This window comes from Artemia franciscana, chromosome 21 (genome assembly GCF_032884065.1).
Source record: "Artemia franciscana chromosome 21, ASM3288406v1, whole genome shotgun sequence".
Classification (NCBI taxonomy): domain Eukaryota; kingdom Metazoa; phylum Arthropoda; class Branchiopoda; order Anostraca; family Artemiidae; genus Artemia; species Artemia franciscana.
In genome coordinates, this window is record NC_088883.1 from 32,973,294 (window position 1) to 32,993,823 (window position 20,530).

The 20,530-nt window shown below is 35.5% G+C and overlaps 1 long non-coding RNA gene across 1 annotated transcript; it reads right to left on the reverse strand.

Annotated features, from left to right (window-relative positions):
• Positions 1-1,216: 1,216 nt before the first annotated feature.
• LOC136040943 (uncharacterized) lies at positions 1,217-20,423 on the reverse strand. Its single transcript, XR_010620918.1, has 3 exons — positions 20,302-20,423; positions 7,778-7,866; positions 1,217-3,783 (listed from the first exon to the last, which is right to left on the reverse strand). It is a non-coding gene; the product is annotated as an uncharacterized LOC136040943 (long non-coding RNA).
• Positions 20,424-20,530: the final 107 nt, after the last annotated feature.

Consider the following 20,530-nt stretch of genomic DNA (forward strand, 5'->3'; position numbering starts at 1 on the left):
ATTTTTCTAAAATTTCCAAATTAACAACCCCCAGCTCCCCGAAAGAGAATGAATCAGTTCCAATTATGTCAATCTCTCATCTATAACTTGTGCTTATTCTTCCCATCAAGTTTCATCCCGATCTCTCCACTCTAAGCGTTTTCCAAGATTTCCGGTTTCCAAGATTTCTGTATCCCCCTCCAACCCTCTATGATCCAATTCTAATTGAAAATGAAGAATCTGAGAAATAAGATTCTTCTATATATCAAGTTTCATTAAGATCCGATCACCCATTCGTAAGATACCTAGATTTTCACGTTTTCTGGGAATTCCGATTACCCCCTCCAACTCCCCCCAATGTCACCGGATCTGGTCGGGATTTAAATGAGAGTTCTAAAGCACAAGATTCTTCTAAATATCTAATTTCATTAAGATCTGATCATCCGTTTGTAAGTTACAAATACCTAATTTTTTCTAATTTTTCCAAAATGCTCCCTCCCCCCAACTCCACCAAAGAGAGCGGATCCGGTTATGTCAGTCACGTATCTTGGACTAGTGCTTATTCTTCCCACCAATTTTCATCCTGATCTCTCCGCCTTAAACGTCTTCCAAGATTTCCGGTACCCCCCCAATGACACTAGATCCGGTCGGGATTTAAAATCAGAGATCTAAGTTACGAGGCATGAAATTTCATTAAGATCCGATCACTCCTTCGTAAGTTAAATACCTCTTTTTTTCTAATTTTTAGAATTACCCCCCCCCCCTAACTTCTCCAAAGAGAGCGGATCCGTTCCAGTTATGTCAATCACGTATCTAGGACTTGTGCTTATTTTTCCCACCAAGTTTCATCCCGATCTCTCCACTCTAAGCGTTTTCCAAGATTTTAGGTTCCCCCCCAACTCCCCCCAATGTCACCGGATCCGTTCGGGATTTAAAATAAGAGCTCTGAGACACGATATCCTTCCAAACATCAAATTTCATAAAATCCGATCACTCCTTCGTAAGTTAAAAATACCTCATTTTTTCTAATTTTTCAGAATTAACCCTCCCTCCACCCAACTCCCCCAAAGAGAGCGGATCCGTTCCGGTTATGTCAGTCACGTATCTAAGACTTGTGATTATTTTTCCCACAAGTTTCATCCCGATCCCTCCACTCTAAGCATTTTCCAAGATTTTAGGTCCCCCCCTAACCCCCCCCCATGTCACCGGATCCGGTCGAGATTTAAATTAAGCGCTCTGAACCACGATATCCTTTCAAGCATCAAATTTCATTAAGATCCGATCACTCCTTCGTAAGTTAAAATACCTCATTTTTCTAATTTTTCCGATTTAACCGTCCCCCCACCCCCCAGATGGTCGAATCGGGGAAACGACAATTTTTAATTTAATCTCGTCTGGTTTCTGATACGCCTGCCAAATTTCACCGTCATAGCTTAGGCTGGAAGTGCCTAGAGTAGCAAAACAGGGACAGACAGACAGACAAACAGACCGACCGACAGAATTTACGATCGCTATATGTCACTTGGTAGATAACAAGTGCCTTAAAACCGTTCTAAAGAAAGAAAAAAGAGCATAGTCTTTTGGTACTTGTCGATTATTGGAAACACATTCAAGAATTGCGCTGTACGCTGTAAGACAATAACCGGTTTCCCTAACAGTTAATCTTAATGAAATATATCAAAATATGACGAAAATACAATACTTTGTTAACAGAATAATGGGAAGGTTAGGTTAAGTATCCATAATTTAGTTTCTAAAATATTATTTTACAATCATGTTCTGTTATATTTTACTAGGATGAACCTAACTTCGCTTTTTGGGTGTGTTTCGAATAACCGACAAGTACAGGGAAACAGGTTTTTGTCTTACAGAGCCAAATTCTTGAATGTGTTTCCAATAACCGACAAGTACCTTTTTTTTAATGCATTGCAAAATAGCTCAGCGGATTTAAGCTTTCCTCGAGCTATTTATCATTCACTTTTCTCGTGTCAAGAGATTCCTCACTTCCCTCAAAATCACAAGGTAAGACAGGGCAACGGTATTAGAATAATTAAAAATTTAACATTTTGATTGAAATTTATTAATCCTTTTAAATGACCTGGCTTCTTTTATAAGACCTGAACTTAGAATATAGCCAAAAGCAGAATGGCTAGCCTCTACTGGAACGAGCGGGGAACACCTTCATAGGATTCCCCTATCTGCCTCCGGTAGTAAATACAAATTTGCTGGTGATAAAACCAAATTTAGTAACTCTAATGGTTTTGTTTTCCATGGCGAAAGATTTATTTATATGGGCACAGTATCTGTCTCTGAAGCTATTTTAACAAAACCCCCTGTAAGCAGACATAGTAGAGGCCCAAACATGTGAGTAAACAACAGCTTACTCAAGTCTTCTTTTATGTATATCAGTTCTAAAGCCAAAACAGGAGAAGATCCTAGCAACATACATTAAAAAAAAGCCACTCCCTCTGTTCACTTCTAATTATAACACTAACGATCAAAAGGTGCCATATCTCAAAATGTTCTCTCTCGTACTGTCTTTTTCTTTTCTTTTTCTTTTTTTTAAATTTAAAGTGGGAATCCCCAATGTATTAACAATACCAACAAGTTTATATTTACAAATGGAGGCAGATAGAGGAATCCCCGTTAATTTGTTGACTTTTTCATTGCAAAATTTGCTCAAACTTTAAAGAATTGGAAGATTGATATCCCTTATTCCCTTCACTGAGACAAAAGAAATCAAATAGGTATATTAAATGGCGCTAAGTTTTGTGGCAGGTGAAACTTTTAGTTTTTTTTTAGCATTAAATGTTTAGAAAGAGAATAAAAGTATATGAATTTAGACCCTGGGTTCTCCACTTCCTGTCATCTTGTGTACAGGGTTCTCCACTTCCTGTCATCTGGTATACATCTCGGAATGTCACGTATGCCGCACAGTTCCACCATGCTTGACCCAGTCCCCAAATGGCTTGGCAAAGTCCCCGAAACGCTGGCCAAGCGCCGCCTAGAGTACATGATTTCTGAGTGGGCAAACCCTCAAAATCTCCTGACTCATTTCCAATTCTACTATTACTACTACTACTAACAACTCACTGCAGCACCAAGCCACCTAAGGCCAATAAAGCTACGCAAGCTCCTCCTCCATTCCAATCCATTCAAAGCCTTTCCGCCCAATTTGGAGACAAACCGCTTTTGTCTGGCCCTAGACGGTTCGCCCACAAGGACTATCTTCGGAAATCTGTCATCCTTCATCCACAGAACATGCCCTAATCATTTTATTCCTTCTTTAATTACATCATAATATTTGAGTACTGTCAGTCGGGTGCCCAAAACAATCCGTATGCAATTTCTCTGGAAAACATCTAGCAACTCCTCTTCCGTTTTAGAACACCCACGCTTTAGAACCATACTCGACCACTGTCATCACCCCCTTTGAAATCTCAAGATGTTGATTTTTGTTCCAAGTAGTCTTTACAAAACCCTTCATTATCCCTCCCCCGCCGCCGTTATTAAATCCTGGGAGGCTTGCCTAATTTGAGCCCTCAGATCCTTGATGTGGGTGGAATTACAGGGGATTTTCCCACAAATATGAAAATAATATGAAGATGTGTAATTTTTAGGAGTGCTTTGAGGCGTATACTTTAATTCCAATGAAGCTTTACAATATAAGGAAAGCAAAAGTTGGTAGAGGGAAGCGACCAAACTACAAGCCATAGTAAATAGTTTTTTGTGTACCTCAAATTAGTTTCTGATACATTTGTAGTCGTCAATCTACGTGAGCTTTCATATATACGTTCTGCAGAGCTAATAACAAATAAAGACGTAAAGAGTTAGTCAAAATTAAAGATGAAACAACAAATGAGGGACAATCCAGAATTTTCGTTCTGGGGGAGGGGGTATTTTTGTTCGATAGTGGTTTAGAAAAAAACAAATAAAAACAAGTGAATTTTTTATTCATTTTTGTTACTTTTTAACAAATAGGACAAAAATTTCGGAGGGGGGTGGGGGATCAAACTTGGTGCCACCCCTTTGGATATGGCCTTGAAGTAAAACATTTGGAAAGTCGACTACATGTTGGAAAAAATGATAAAGTAAAAGAATGTTTTTTTATTAAATATTTAGGAATCTAAACTCTTAAATTTCAGTTAGACGTAAACCATGACCTACATCACACCGCTTGAGACACATCCCGACGATGCACCGCAGCCGTTATACCATTACCATACATCGTTCAAACCGTTTAGAAACAATTCAGACATGCAAAAACGGTACAAAAACAAGTTTGAACTCCCTCCATTCAATCTTGCCAACCCAAACTTAAACCACTGCCCTGCCACGATCCTTTTTTGTTGGATAGTCCCGACACTCAGCATCAATTGATAGAAAGCACCCCCTCCTCAACCCAACATTTCTCTTGGGTAATTTTCAACTTTTCACAGTTTTCAATAGGAAGATTTGTTCCCCCATTGAATATACGATTTTTTTTTAATGTACAAGTGACAAACATCGAAGAAATGATTCGCCACACAAGTAGGGTGTATACTGGGTGAGGGGTGCTTACTATGTGAGGGAGACAAAAAAGCAACACATAGAAAGTGGTCTGACCCTACTTGTACGACCACTTAGATCGGACAACAGTGGCGTCTCACAAATATATTGAGGGGGGGCTAAATGTACTTTTCAGAATATAGGAACGGGGCAATTTCTATTATTTTTTATTTGTCCATGAAAATACCGAGGGAAGGTATTTTTCAATAAAAATACCAAATATGTTTTGTTTCTTTTTGGAATCTGGGAGGGACAAAAAATGGGGGTATTTCAAACCCTGCCTTTCCCTATTGGTACGGATGTTAGAAAAGTCAGAAATTACCAGCCAGCAAAATTTTACGGAAAGTATGAGGAAGCTGGTGAACCGCTGCAACATGTGCCTCAACTCGAACGAGGATTATGTTGAACTCCATCTCAAAGCTACATGAATGCAGCTTTGAGATCAATATCATGAAAATGAACCCTTCACATCTTTCAAATCCTACAACGTAATTTACTTTCGACACACTCCTCATATCAGGCCTTTAGTAAGTTTTTTTTTTTCTCCTTAGCAAGGTTTGTTTGTACCCCCTCCTTGGCGGGGAGGGGAGGGGTACAAACAAACTTTGAAAAACATCAAAAATATATGTATGTGCATTGTGACGTTTTTACGAGTGAGACAAAAATTATAGGGAGGGGGTAAAAACCCCTAGCCTCTCCCCCTGGATACGTCCCTGCCTGATGTACTACCATTATTGGCGTAAAAAGCGTAGCTAAACTGGTTCGTTTTATAGGTTTGAATTGTTCAGAATTGGCCTTATTCACTCAAAAATGACATAAAACTACTATAAAATAAAACCAGAATAATAATATGCATAAGTTGACCTAAAATTAAACCAGAATAAGTTAAAGGCTTAGGAGAGCAGTGAACATTTGCGACAAATAATGGACAAAATAATAATAAATAATTGTTAGAAAGGTATTTCGAAATCGGTACTTCCACAGCTAATCTCTTGTTTGGTGAAACTTATTACATGCACAAACACAGGGAACGCGGCACCCAGGAATCTCATGGTTTCTCTAATAAATAAACAAGCAAGTTCTCATAAACAGTTTCTTCACTACTTTGTTCAGCTTAGCCCCTCCCCTCAGAAACCCCCTAAACAAGACAGAAACCAAGCAAAACAGTTGTTGTTAGGCTAAGGGTTGTTTCATATCATATAGGATAAGCTTTCAAAAACAAAACATGGTGTTTTAGCTATCCCAGTTACTGAATGATTTACTAAAGTGAACATTGAGTGGTCTACTTTTTTTCTATAAGGAGACTGACAATGTGCATACTACTATATAGTACATCTTATAGCTTAAAATATAGTATAGGCGATCATACATACATATGTTTTGGGACACTCATCGTTTAAATGCCACAGCGATTTGGAATTTTAAAATACAATGAACACAAAAAGTCATACTATGGGGTAACTGTTTTGCCAATGAAAGCTTTTATTTAAAATTTCTTTTCGCAGCAAAATATTGTCAATGCCACTTGTGTTTTGAAATGCTGTTTTACACAGGTTTGGTGAAAAGACTTTCCAAGCATTTTTAAGAACCCTTCCCCCCTTCCCACATCCTCAAAAAACTGAAAATAGTGGTCTATTTTCTAGTTATAGTCGGTTAATTGAACAACTCCAATAAGCCCATCAATGACAGAACCATTTAACTGTACTACCTGTTTTGTTATATGAATTCCTTCTTTTTGTGTTATTTTCCAACTGAAGTGTTCACTTTTCGTTTAAAATCAAACTAAAAAAATTGTTTCATTTTCACTCAAAAACCATACAATCTGTGTAAAAATTTCATGTTTACAGAGATAATTGGAAAAGCAGACCACGCTGCTTTTCCATTTAGGAAAAATTAAGCGAGAAAAACGGTTTATATTTAAAAAAAGGATTGGCAAAGAATAAAAAGTATTCGGATTTTTTTTTTAATTAATGTTTTTTGTTTTTTGTGTTTTTTTTTACTCTTTGACAATGCTTTATTTAAATTAAACCTTTTTCCTCGCTTAATTTTTCGTATATGTTTAAAGAGATTACTGAAAATAAAAATACATTTTTTAGGGTAGCTTAAATTATTAAAAAAAAGATTAATCTGAATAAAATATTAAATGATCTTCTTCAATTAAAATTTATCAAGGAGCATTATTGTCTCTTTTCGAAGTATTTATCTAATAGAGGTAAAGATTTTATAAGTTGAAAATTCCTAAAGATAATTTACAATCCGAAAACAAACAAAATCAACAATATCAACGATCTCTACTCTTCAAAATTTATATCACAACAAAAACACTTAAATGAAACACTACATTTAATCAATATACTAAGATATGCATGCGACCCTTTTTCTTCATAAATAAATATATGTTATTTTAAATATAAATTTTGGCTTAATTTAATATTGATTTATGACATCATTAAATATGATATCAGATAGATAGTCCGAGTGAGTGAAAAGCCAAGTCATTTTAAAATCATTATTCTTTTGGTATTCCTTCTTTTAGCCTCAAACAGCATTCCATCAGTTGGAAAAAAGGAAGGAGACTGTTTCTAATGCCATATTTTATTTGGCAATCAATCCTGCTATTTTTCGAAACACCGAAATTAAAAAAAAAAAATTAAGCCCTGAATTATATTTTGGACATATCAATGAGTACACACTTAACAACAAATCTTATAAATCAAGGGCAAAATTGGATGCGTTATACATTTTACAAAGGGAGAAACTATATATTTTTAGGTTAAAGAGGGGTGTACCCCCTTCTTCTGATAGGTGTATTTGAAATAAAGCATGTAGCTTTTAAGAATTGTTTCCTAAAAGTCAGGGTGGAGTCTCCCCAACTTCCAAACACACCTTCAAATCAGGGGCGCCAATTAACGAAAATACAAGGGGAGGCAAAATGATTAATACAAATGAAAAAATTCCAATTAAATAGGCGTTTTCAAGATCTTTGGAGGAGGGGCAAAAAACAAGGAAGGATTTATCCCCTTCAATTGGCAGCCCTCCTTTCAAAGCAGTTTCACAAGTAGCAGATAACTTTTTCTGATTTTTTTTTTATACATCACATATGCCCATACGGATCCCACAGTCATATAGATCCCTGATCCCTGCCTTCAATCCCTCTTCCCCTGACAGACCTTTGCCCCTTTTTTGCAGTATACGCAGTGATAGGTTGTACAATAATTATGAAAGAACAAAAAAAAAAACACAAACTTACACCTGAAACGGATCTCCGGGCTGTGACGCATTCATCCTCTACTCCCGTCATGTAAATGCGTTTCTACGTAAATTCGCTTACAGTGCATCCTGAAATAGGTTGTTTCTAATTATAAGTCAGTTTCCACACAATTCCTTCATAAAGCTCAACAAAACACTAATCCAGCTTTATCCCAGTTGGTAGGTCCCAGTTTACCAGATTAAAGCACGTTGTGGGACAAACTCTTAAACTCCTAGGAATTTCTAATTCAGCAGAAGAGGTCTTGCGGACAGCCTATTTTAAACTTATCCGCTATTCAGCTCAGTTCTCCGTGTCTAGTTCTATTTCTTCATCAGATCGATGAAGAGCGAAATATCTAATGGAAGAAAAATTCGAGAAAAAGAGAAAACGAGAAGAAAGATTGACAGTATCTTGTAAGAATTAAGAGGTTCTAGATAATCCCGTCTAAGGTTTATGGAAAGTTGTGATTTAATGGCGAAAGGATGTCAATCCATGAAAATTGAAAAATGGGCTACACTAGCCGCTTTGTGAATTTTAAAACTAACTATTATGGAAAAAACGCCTAACATAGGAAGTGTCTATCCTTTTATATGTAAATAAGGAAGTGACGATGCGTTATTAAGCTGAAAGCTCTCAACACAAAGCCTAATTTGGTATGATAGATAAATAAAAGATAAAAATTTGGACTCTGGTGCCCAGGTTCCATGTAGTACCTGTACCATATAATCCTGTACCATATAATCATAATCCTGTACCATACTATACATAATCCTGTACCATATGCAGTACTGTTTAAATACTTGAAATATTCAAGATGTGCAAAAGGCATAGCCGCTAGTCCCTATAGTGTTTAACTGGGAACAACGGGCCAGTTTCATTCTTATGACAAGACTGTGAATCAGATTTCACTGGATAAATTTCATCATCTTACCAACAACTATACTAATAAAAAGATATCATGATACCTCTAACAGACCACCTAGGCTGGATCAGGTGCAGCTCAAATATATGAGAAATTAAGTGGCAAAGCCATGCTTACGTAAAATGTACTCCCCTCTCTTCCCCACTCGGATAATCCCAGAGTATCGAGTAAATTTTCGGACAAAATCTGTTAACCACCATCAAGTTTTCTTGAGATTGAGCAGCCTCTTTGGGTAAATGTCCCAACAAAAGAATTTATGGACCCTCTATTGAGGTTTAACATGTTTCGGCTCCCAAAAAACGACAACAAGAGAACCACCTCTGATTTTCTACTAAATGCTGTTCAAGTTTGACAACTCATTCTGGAGGATATCTTTATCACAATAATTGAGCCTCCATCCTCTGTTACCAGCTTAAGTGAGATCAGTACCGTACCCCATAAAGCAGAAGTAGGGTATTAACTCTTTACTTTCAATCCAGTTTCATTATATGTGATAAACTATTCTGGTAGAGATTGTCTTGATGAGAGTCCAGGGACCTCTCCCTCCCCCAAAACATAGGATCAGGTGCAAGCTCCCAAAAAGAAAGACAAGGACAACTGACTTGGTCTTGCTTTCCACCAAGTTAGGTTGAGATCCAGACGTCACTTATAGTAGGTATGATCTACTAGTAGATCATGAGACTACAAAAATTTAGAGTTCCCTCACTCTATAGAGGTTAGATAGCACCCAGACCTTAAAAAGGCCTTACCATCTCTAGTTAGCGAGCCATCTTTTACTTCTCATCTAGTTTGGTTGGGATCTGACGTCCCTTCTCGTAGGTGCGCTGATGATAAGAGGTTAGGACCTCCCTCACTATCCTAAAGTTGGCACTCTAAGCTGAGGTAGAACTCAAAAGAATCCTTGTGAGCAACTATTGGTTACTAGAATCATTCTAATTAGACCCCATCTCAAGAAACTTCATACACAAAAAAAAAACACTTCATAGACAAAAAAAAAAACATACTAAATTCATAGTTGTCTTCAGACTGTCAACAAACCCAGATATGGCGTTTTTGAAAACATCCATCTCCTGCAGCTACTATAAAAAAAAAACTCTAATCAGAGGTAGAACTCGAAAGAATCCATTTGAACAACTATTAATTACTAGAATTATTTTAATTGGAAACCCATATCAAGAAACTTCATAGACAAAAATAAACTTACTAAAATCATAGGTGTCTTCAGACTGTCAACGAGACCAGCTATGGTGTTTTTGAAAACATCCAACTCCTGCAGTTTCTATTAAAAAAAAAAAAAAAAAAAAAAAAAAAAAAAAAAAAAAAAACTCCAAGCAGAGGTAGAACTCAAAGGAATCCTTGTGAGCAACTATTGGTTACTAGAATCATTCTAATTAGACCCCATCTCAAGAAACTTCATAGACAAAAAAAACACTTCATAGACAAAAAAAAAACATACTAAATTCATAGTTGTCTTCAGACTGTCAACAAACCCAGATATGGCGTTTTTGAAAACATCCATCTCCTGCAGCTACTATAAAAAAAACTCTAATCAGAGGTAGAACTCGAAAGAATCCATTTGAACAACTATTGATTACTAGAATTATTTTAATTGGAAACCCATATCAAGAAACTTCATAGACAAAAATAAACTTACTAAAATCATAGGTGTCTTCAGACTGTCAACGAGACCAGCTATGGTGTTTTTGAAAACATCCAACTCCTGCAGTTTCTATTAAAAAAAAAAAAAAAAAAAAAAAAAAAAAAAAAAAAACTCCAAGCAGAGGTAGAACTCAAAAGAATCCTTGTGAGCAACTATTGGTTACTAGAATCATTCTAATTAGACCCCATCTCAAGAAACTTCATAGACAAAAAAAAACACTTCATAGACAAAAAAAAAACATACTAAATTCATAGTTGTCTTCAGACTGTCAACAAGCAAAGATTTGGCGTTTTTGAAAACATCCATCTCCTGCAGCTTCTATAAAAAAAAAAAAAAAAACTCGAAGCAGAGGTAGAACTCGAAAGAATCCTTTTGAACAACTATTGATTACTAGAATTATTCTAATTGGACCCCATATCAAGAAACTTCATAGACAAAAAAAAACATACTAAAATCATAGGTGTCTTCAGACTGTCAACAAGACCAGCTATGGTGTTTTTGAAAACATCCAACTCTTGCAGTTTCTATTTAAAAAAAAAACTCCAAGCAGAGGTAGAACTCAAAAGAATCCTTGTGAGCAACTATTGGTTACTAGAATCATTCTAATTAGACCCCATCTCAAGAAACTTCGTAGACAAAAAAAAAGAACTTCAGAGACAAAAAAAAACATACTAAATTCGTAGTTGTCTTCAGACTGTCAACAAGCCCAGATTTGACGTTTTTGAGAACATCCATCACCTGCAGCTTCCATTAAAAAAAAAAAAAAAAAAACTCCAAGCAGAGGTAGAACTCGAAAGAATCCTTGCGAACAACCATTGATTACTAGAATTCCTCTAATTAGACCCCATCTCAAGAAACTTCATAGACAAAAAAAAAAGAACTTCAGAGACAAAAAAAAACATACTAAATTCGTAGTTGTCTTCAGACTGACAACAAGCCCAGATTTGACGTTTTTGAAAACATCCATCACCTACAGCTTCCATTAAAAAAAAAAAAAAAACTCCAAGCAGAGGTAGAACTCGAAAGAATCCTTGCGAACAACCATTGATTACTAGAATTCCTCTAATTAGACCCCATCTCAAGAAACTTCATAGACAAAAAAAAAGAACTTCAGAGACAAAAAAAAAACATACTAAATTCGTAGTTGTCTTCAGACTGTCAACAAGCCCAGATTTGATGTTTTTGAAAACATCCATCACCTGCAGCTTCCATAAAAAAAAAAAAAAAAAACTCCAAGCAGATGTAGAACTCAAAAGAATCCTTGTGAACAACCATCGATTACTAGAATTACTCTAATTAGACCCCATCTCAAGAAACTTCATAGACAAAAAAAAAGAACTTCAGAGACAAAAAAAAACATACTAAATTCGTAGTTGTCTTCAGACTGTCAACAAGCCCAGATTTGACATTTTAGAAAACATCCATCACCTGCAGCTTCCATTAAAAAAAAAAAAAACTCCAAGCAGAGGTAGAACTCGAAAGAATCCTTGTGAACAACCATTGATTACTAGAATTACTCTAATTAGACCCCATCTCAAGAAACTTCATAGACAAAAAAAAACATACTAAATTCGTAGTTGTCTTCAGACTGTCAACAAGCCCAGATTTGACGTTTTTGAAAACATCCATCACCTGCAGCTTCCATTAAAAAAAAAAAAAAAAAAAACTCCAAGCAGAGGTAGAACTCGAAAGAATCCTTGCGAACAACCATTGATTACTAGAATTCCTCTAATTAGACCCCATCTCAAGAAACTTCATAGACAAAAAAAAAGAACTTCAGAGACAAAAAAAAAACATACTAAATTCGTAGTTGTCTTCAGACTGTCAACAAGCCCAGATTTGACATTTTAGAAAACATCCATCACCTGCAGCTTCCATTAAAAAAAAAAAAACTCCAAGCAGAGGTAGAACTCGAAAGAATCCTTGTGAACAACCATTGATTACTAGAATTACTCTAATTAGACCCCATCTCAAGAAACTTCATAGACAAAAAAAAACATACTAAATTCGTAGTTGTCTTCAGACTGTCAACAAGCCCAGATTTGACGTTTTTGAAAACATCCATCACCTGCAGCTTCCATTAAAAAAAAAAAAAAAAAAACTCCAAGCAGAGGTAGAACTCGAAAGAATCCTTGCGAACAACCATTGATTACTAGAATTCCTCTAATTAGACCCCATCTCAAGAAACTTCATAGACAAAAAAAAAGAACTTCAGAGACAAAAAAAAACATACTAAATTCGTAGTTGTCTTCAGACTGTCAACAAGCCCAGATTTGACGTTTTTGAAAACATCCATCACCTGCAGCTTCCATTAAAAAAAAAAAAAAAAAAAAAAACTCCAAGCAGAGGTAGAACTCGAAAGAATCCTTGTGAACCACGATTGATTACTAGAATTACTCTAATTAGACCCCATCTCAAGAAACTTCATAGACAAAAAAAAAGAACTTCAGAGACAAAAAAAAACATACTAAATTCATAGTTGTCTTCGACTGTCAACAAGCCCAGATTTGACGTTTTTGAAAACATCCATCACCTGCAGCTTAAAAAAAAAAAAAAAAAAAAAAAACTCCAAGCAGATGTAGAACTCGAAAGAATCCTTGTGAACAACCATCGATTACTAAAATTACTCTAATTAGACCCCATCTCAAGAAACTTAATAGACAAAAAAAAACACATACTAAATTCATAGTTGTCTTATGACTGTCAACAACCCCAGATATGGCGTTTTTGAAAACATCCATCTCTTGCAGCATCTATAAAAAAAAAACTCCAAGCAGAGAAAGAACTCAAAAAATCCTTGTGAGCAACTATTGATTACTAGAATCATCCTTATGAGACCCCATCTCAAGAAACTTCAGAAAAAAAGTTCAGAGACAAAAAAAATACTACAATCAGTTGTCATCAGACTGACAATGAGTCCAGATATGTCGTTTTCAACAACAAAAAATCCAAGCATAAGCCAAGCTCACAAGAATCCTTGTAAGCAAAATTAATAACTGGAATCTATCTGTTGAGACCACATCTCAAGAGACTTAAGAGACAAAAAAATTAAGACAAAATTAAGAAGATTTTGTAAATTACAAATTAATTATATATATATATATATATATATATATATATATATATATATATATATATATATATATATATATATATATATATATGAATGAATGTTCTTTATTGCCCATCTATAAGCAAAAAAAAAGAAAACGATGGGGCACAAAAAAAAGAAAAGAAACCAAAACAGGGGTTGCCCCCTCCTTGACACCTTGCTCTTCATGCTAGAGTTCTTTAGTACTTCAAAAAACTTCTTATTCTAATTCACTGGCTTTTTTTATTTCAGCAGTCATTCTTACAAAATTTGGACAAGCAGTCAAACTTTAGCATAAAGAGCAAGGTATTGAGGAGAGGGGCATCCCCTTCATATACTGAATAATTTTAGTTTTAACGTTGTTCCTTACTTTCAGTTAACTTTTTTTTATTTAATTTCTGATCGTTTTCCAAATAATGCCGGTAAATCTGGCTTCCTCCTCCATGAAAAATCCGCTCCCTTTATGATACAATCCTCTGTAGAAAGTTGCGCCCATGTAAAAGACCTCCCCCCCTAAAATTCCCTTTGGACAATCCTGTCCTAACTGAAAACTCCAGCAAAAAATTTCTTTCAGATAATTCCACCTTTGTAGGTGTCCTGGAAATATTTGGCAAGGAAGTCTTTGCCACTTGCTTGGATTGGAATCCCATATCCAAAAATGTTGAGTTTGCATTGCTGCTTGTCTTGCTTGCTTCTGACTGTGCAGCGTATATGTTTGTCTAGTGCATCTGGGGTGGGCCCAGTCACTTGTTCAGTGATTGCTGAGTCAACAATTGCTTTTACCTTTCTAACATTTAATTCTGTGGCAAGCTCCTCATGAATCTCTTTGAGGCCCTTGTTGACAGCTGACATTATGCTAGCAATGTCCTCATGTACTTCTGTTTTGAAAGATTCAATAGCTTTGGTTAGGGTGTCGGTGTTGTGCACAGGTTTGTTTAAGATGCACAAGGGGCAGCTCCATTCACAGTTAATGGTGCAATTCATTTTCCCTAGTAGGACATACTGTTCATCACTTAATCCAAGGCACTTGATACAGAACCAGTTGGGGCAATTGTCACAATTGGTAGATTGTGAATTCTTGTCCAGGCTTTTTGTACAGCCTGGGCACTTACCCTGTCCTTTTACAGGGCTCTCATGTTGTCTCTTTTTTGGTGGTTTTGACTGGTGGGCTTCTCTTACACATGGCAACACTGGCACTTTCAACATAGCAGCACCTTTTTTACCACATTCAACATCCAACAATAACAAAGAAGCAAAACCTGTCAACAGTGATGTTTATTCCCAAGGGAATAGATGACAGGAGAGAACAATGACGTCTCTTAGGGTGGTTGTCTAGATTTAGGAAATTGTTCATGGGTGAGGGTTGTATTGTTATGCAAATTCGGTTTTCACAGTAATTTCTTTTCCAGTGATGTATGTCCAAAAAAATGCCTAGGTTCTATGTTATTCTATTTTTATTATAACTATTTTCACTTTGCATACACCATTTTTTACATCACCATCATCACTGTGAAAATGATAGAGCATTACAAGGAGGTCATTGTGGCAATCTCAAAAACTAAGCCCAAGAAGTTCTGCAAATATGTCTCTGCATGTAAGCCTAGTAGGCTCATGGTTAGTGAACTGATTTGTAACAGAATATAATCAAATGACCATCAAAAAGTCACTGATCCTTGAATCACCAGTTTACATCAGTTTTCACACCTGGAGACACTGCCCCCTCCCAATTCAGCACACTATATATTTAACACTCAAGTGTCTTCAACAACAGTAGATAAGGCTGAGTTTGAATCTTGGCTTAAAAAGCTTAATCCCACTAAGTCTGTTGGGCCAGATGGCATTTATCCATGATTCTTGAAGGAAACTCATGTCCAATTAGCACTGCATCTCTCAAAGCTCTTCCAAAAGTCTATTGTTGCCAAATTCATACTATTGGACTAGAAAGTTGCCCATATTTTGCCAAAAAATAAAGGAGGTGACAGGATCAAAGCTCCCAATTATTGACCAATCAGTATTACCTCTGCTGTTGGGAAAAATCTTGAATGCATTGTAAGTGCTGCTGATCTCAAATTGGCCATAAATAACTTTCTACAAAAACACCAGCACAGATTCCAACCAGGTAGATCAGTTGAAACAAATCTGATTATACTCATATAATTACATAACTGAGCTCCTTCACCAAAGTCTCCCAGTTGATATTGTTCTGCTAGACTTAGCTAAAGCCTTCAATATAGTCTGTCATCAAAGGCTCTAGTTGGGACTAAAGGCAATGGGTACTGAATAAGGTGTGGTGGACTAGATCCTATCTTCCTTGAAGAGAAGAAAGCTGTGGGTAAGTCTTTGGTGAAGGTGGTATGGCTTTCTATCCAGAAATAGCAGAGGTTTGAAGTGATGTGCATCTAGGAATTATTTTGGGACCTACACTTTTCAATATCTACATTAATGACACTCCAAAAAACATGACTAATAAATTTGACATATATGCAGATGACTTGAAACTTATTGGTCCTGTTGACACACAGCTGGATGTAGCTGCATCAATGATGTTAGACCTAGATTGCTTTAGCAAATGGGCCAATATATGGAGACTAGAGTTTAACATTGAAAAGTGCAAGGTTCTATATTTTGAAAGACATAACCACAATGGCAATGTTCAATATTATCAAATTCCAGTGAAAGACAACCAATTTCTGAGAGTATGTCAGATAAATATTTGGGGGTTGTTGTGGATGAAGACCTCCAATTCTACTGCCACACCTGAGCTGCAGTAGCAAGGGCTAACCAGATTCTTGGTATCATCAAGCATACAATTACTAGTAGATCCCCAGCAATAGTGACTAAATTCTACAAAAGCCTAGTGAGACCTAGATTCAATTATAGAATATGCATCCCCATGCCAATTTATAAAACAGACCAGATGGTTCTTGAATCTGTTCAGAGCCAGGCAACTAAATAAATGAAGGGTCTCAAGGATAAAGAGTATGGATGCCAACTGCAGAGCCTGAAGCTATCAACTCTGAAATACTATCAACACAGAGGCAATATGATAATGACCTATACATTGCTCCAGTCTGACACCAAAGATATGTTTGAACCAGCCCAGTCATCAAGTACCAGAGGTCATTCAGCAAAGTTGTTCTGCAAGTGTGCCAAGGCAAGAAAAAAAAACAATTTCTTTTACAAATGAATCATAAGTCTGTGGAACAGCCTAAGCAAGACAAAAATGGGATATATAACAACTGATAGCTTCAAATCTCAACAAGGACTGCACAACAAAACCATGGTTTACTCTATGAGATACAACAGATGTCATACAGCCCCACCATAACTAACTGGCAAGGACTGGATTTGTCCAAATCACTAGCAAGTTTGATTTAAGCTAACTAAGTCTGCAGTTGATAGAGATGGGTATAGGAAGCTTTGGCTCATAGTATAGGATGAACCTGAGAAGTAGTCTCCAATATCATTAACTGGAGTCTATAGGACTTTGTCTTAATTGTTTGCAAAAGCAATTTAAAGTATACTAGGCAGAACTTTTAATGAAATTACCAGATCACCTCTACATCATTATGTACTAACAAGTATGTTAAATATAACTTGTTACCTAGATTTGGGTTTCTAACTCTATCCCTAATACTACATCTTAGATTGCAGGATTCTTGAAGTTTAATATACAGATTAAAAGGATTAGACTGTATATATCCAGTTTTAGGATAACAATACTAAACTTTAACTCAAAAACCTCACTTAAACAGCAATCATGTTTTACATTTGAAACTAAACACAGGTTACTTTAATCAGCCTATAAGACATATTAATTGGGTAAAGCCCAAAGTTTTGGCAGAGTATTTAATCTTGGACAAAATTTATTAACTAGTTTTATATTTCTTAACCATAGATTATACAATTTAAGAAACTAATCTTAAACATAATACAGATAGTTTTTTAAAGGACTTGGCCTACTATTGAAACTACATAAAGTGTGTATTTATAATTAGGTTCTAAAACAATGCACTTAAAATATTTAGCAATCCACATTCCTAAAATATCCTAATAGCCCTAGTATATGCTATTTACAAGAACATTTTGACAATCCAATTGTACAGAATACAGTCTATAAATTGTATGATAGAATTTCAGTAAGGGCCTACATGAGGGGCTATAGAGAAGGAAATATGCTAAGGTGACACATCCTACTTCATACAATGCAGAACAATTATAGCTAGCACATTTTGACTACAGCTCTACTGTATTTTACACCTCTCCCCCTTCCCCCTATTGGGTAAATATATAGCCCAAACTATATATTTCAAATACACTTTGCCATGCCATACAATAAAGAGGGGGACATTCTTCTTGTTTCAACCCATGTACCTGTAAACTGAATTAATTGGGACAAAATCATGAAATGGAGAAACCCATGAGAAATATATAAATTGGGCTATATATTTGTAATGGGCTGTATAATTGTTCTCTTGGTATGTTTCCTTTTTCATAGCCACTAATCTAGGCTTATACTAAACTTGTATGGTGATTTAACTGTTGGCAATTAACTGTCAGATTAAACTACTGGGTATGTTGAGATAGATAAATCCTAACTCAAAATGGGGTTGGCTACTATAAATTGAATTTTGAAAAAGCCAACAAAAAATACATTAAATTAAGGTAAGATGTCTTATATTTTATGCATATAGTTTAATCCTTGGAAATAAGAAAAGGGTAGGCTGGAGTATAGCTAGGCATAGTAACAGTTTTAGGCCTCATAAACAAGCAGAGAGGGGGTATTTAGTAGTCTAGGAGTATAAACATATAAAATGAAAGGAATTGGATATCAGATGTCAGAAAACTGGGGGGCAGCTGTCCCCCAGTTTTTACCCCCCAGGGGCAAAACTGGAACACTGAAAGAATATATGCATCAAAGTAGGATAATTGGTAGCCTATTTTCCAAAAAGAGGTTCTTCTAGGTAAGTCAATAAACTAATAATTGCAAGTTTTTGATCTGAAATAATTTTAATAACAGTCATATCATTGCAAAATCTAGATTTCCAGCTCTTTACTGGCATATACAATTCTTCTCCTATTTGGTAACAAGAACAAGGATTTGAGTTTTACATAGGACAAAAAAAACAGTATCCAATTGAGGAAAATTATGTAAAACTAAAACCTTCACACATTGTTACCAAAGAAAAATTGAGAAGAATTGTACAGGCTATATTAATGAATAGCTAAAAATCTAAGCTATGTATCAATATGGTTGTTATTAAAACTATTTAAGATCAAACAATTAAAATTATTAATTTATTTACTTACCTACAAGGAAATCTTTTTGGAAATACAAATTTTTGATGTACCTACCTTTTTAATGCATATATTTTTTCAGTGATTCAGTTTTATTCAGATATTAAAAGAAAGCCAATTTTCTTCTGATTCTAAAAATGTAACTTTAATTGTTTGATAGCCTATCTATTATATAAATAACAATATTAAAACATATTTTTTCTTTTCAATTGCTTGTCAAAACAGGGAACAACATTTTTAATTTATGGTGACAAATCATAGGTGAAAATTTAACCAAGATGACAGGGCTCTTGTTACTACCCTTGCATTGCCACATACTTTAGTGAAATAGGAGTGGTCAAAAAGCCCACCTCTATTTTTCTGGAATGCCAAATAAAAGTGGTTTTTCACAGAAAAGGTCTTTTACCCTAATTATGCTCTAGGCCTATTTGGTAATGTTTTTTACCCTGTTTTAGTCCCTGTATTCATTGCTGAAAGTTTTGTAAAATTCTAGTTTAGTGACTTCTTGCTATCTTGGAAAGGGGTTAGGCTAGGAAAATGAAACTTTCAGAGATGGGTCTACAGGCTAAAGTATATCCCAGGGAGATATTTTAAAGCACCCACCTCTACTCCTTCACCCTCTAGAGGGCCCTGAAATTCATCTACATGACAGGTCTATACCTATTAAAATTTTGACAAAACAGTATTTTACCTTAATTTTCAGTTACCAGTTGCTTTTCCTCTGCCTTTAGTTCTGAAAATGCAATTTTTGTTATTTGAGTAGAATTATGAGCCATATCAATGTTTTTTTTTTCAAAACTTAGGAAATGTTTTTGCATATCTTTAAAACCTTATAATTTGGGAGTAAGCAAAGTTGTGAAGCTGAAAACAATTTTTTTGTACTTTATTCAAGCAGAAGATCTAGCCTATTTTCCAAGGCTTCACTTTTATAACACACACATTTTAAAGGTCAGGACCCTCTAGAGGGAGAAGGAGTGGAGGTAGGTACTCCAAAATACCTTCCAGGGACACACTTTAGCTTGTAGACCCATCCCTGAAAGTTTCATTTTCCTAACCAATTTTCCTAGCAAGAAGTTAATCAACTAGAATTTTACCTTTCATTTTCCTAGCCTAGCCCCTTTTTGAGATAGCCAAAAGTCATTAAAATAGGCTATAATTTTACCTTGAAATATTAATATCTTAAACTAAGAACACAGAATAAATAGCCTACTTGGAACATAACTTGGAAACATAATTGAACTTCTTTTTTATAATTAAAATATGCTATTCAATACTTTAGTGGAGGGAGAGGTACATAGCCTAGGCTAGAAAGAGCCTACTTTTGCCTAAGATGTCAAAAACTGTTTAGCCAGTCCTAATTATGACCATCTTTAGGAGACCATCGCAGGATATCCCCTTTAACAGCTTCTGCATGTAATATTCCCATTCTAGCCTATTTTGAATTCTGCAAGAATTACTTGATTTATTTTAGCCTAGGCTAGCCTTGCTAAAAATAGAAACATTTTAAAAAGAGTAATGTCAGACATTATTTATCAAACAACAATAATCTTTACCAGCTTTCCGAATAATTAGATCATCAGCATATAAACCAAAAGATATGTCGAGATCACTCAGTTTACAAGCATAAAGATTTTAAAGCATAAATCAAAACAATGCAGCCATTACTTGAAATGAAAGCGATGAAATGTTCGATGTTGTCAAATGTAAAAAACACATTTTTTCCGTTGTTTAGAAATTAAGCCAAACTAAAAATTAGACATTGATCGAGATGCGGATTTCATT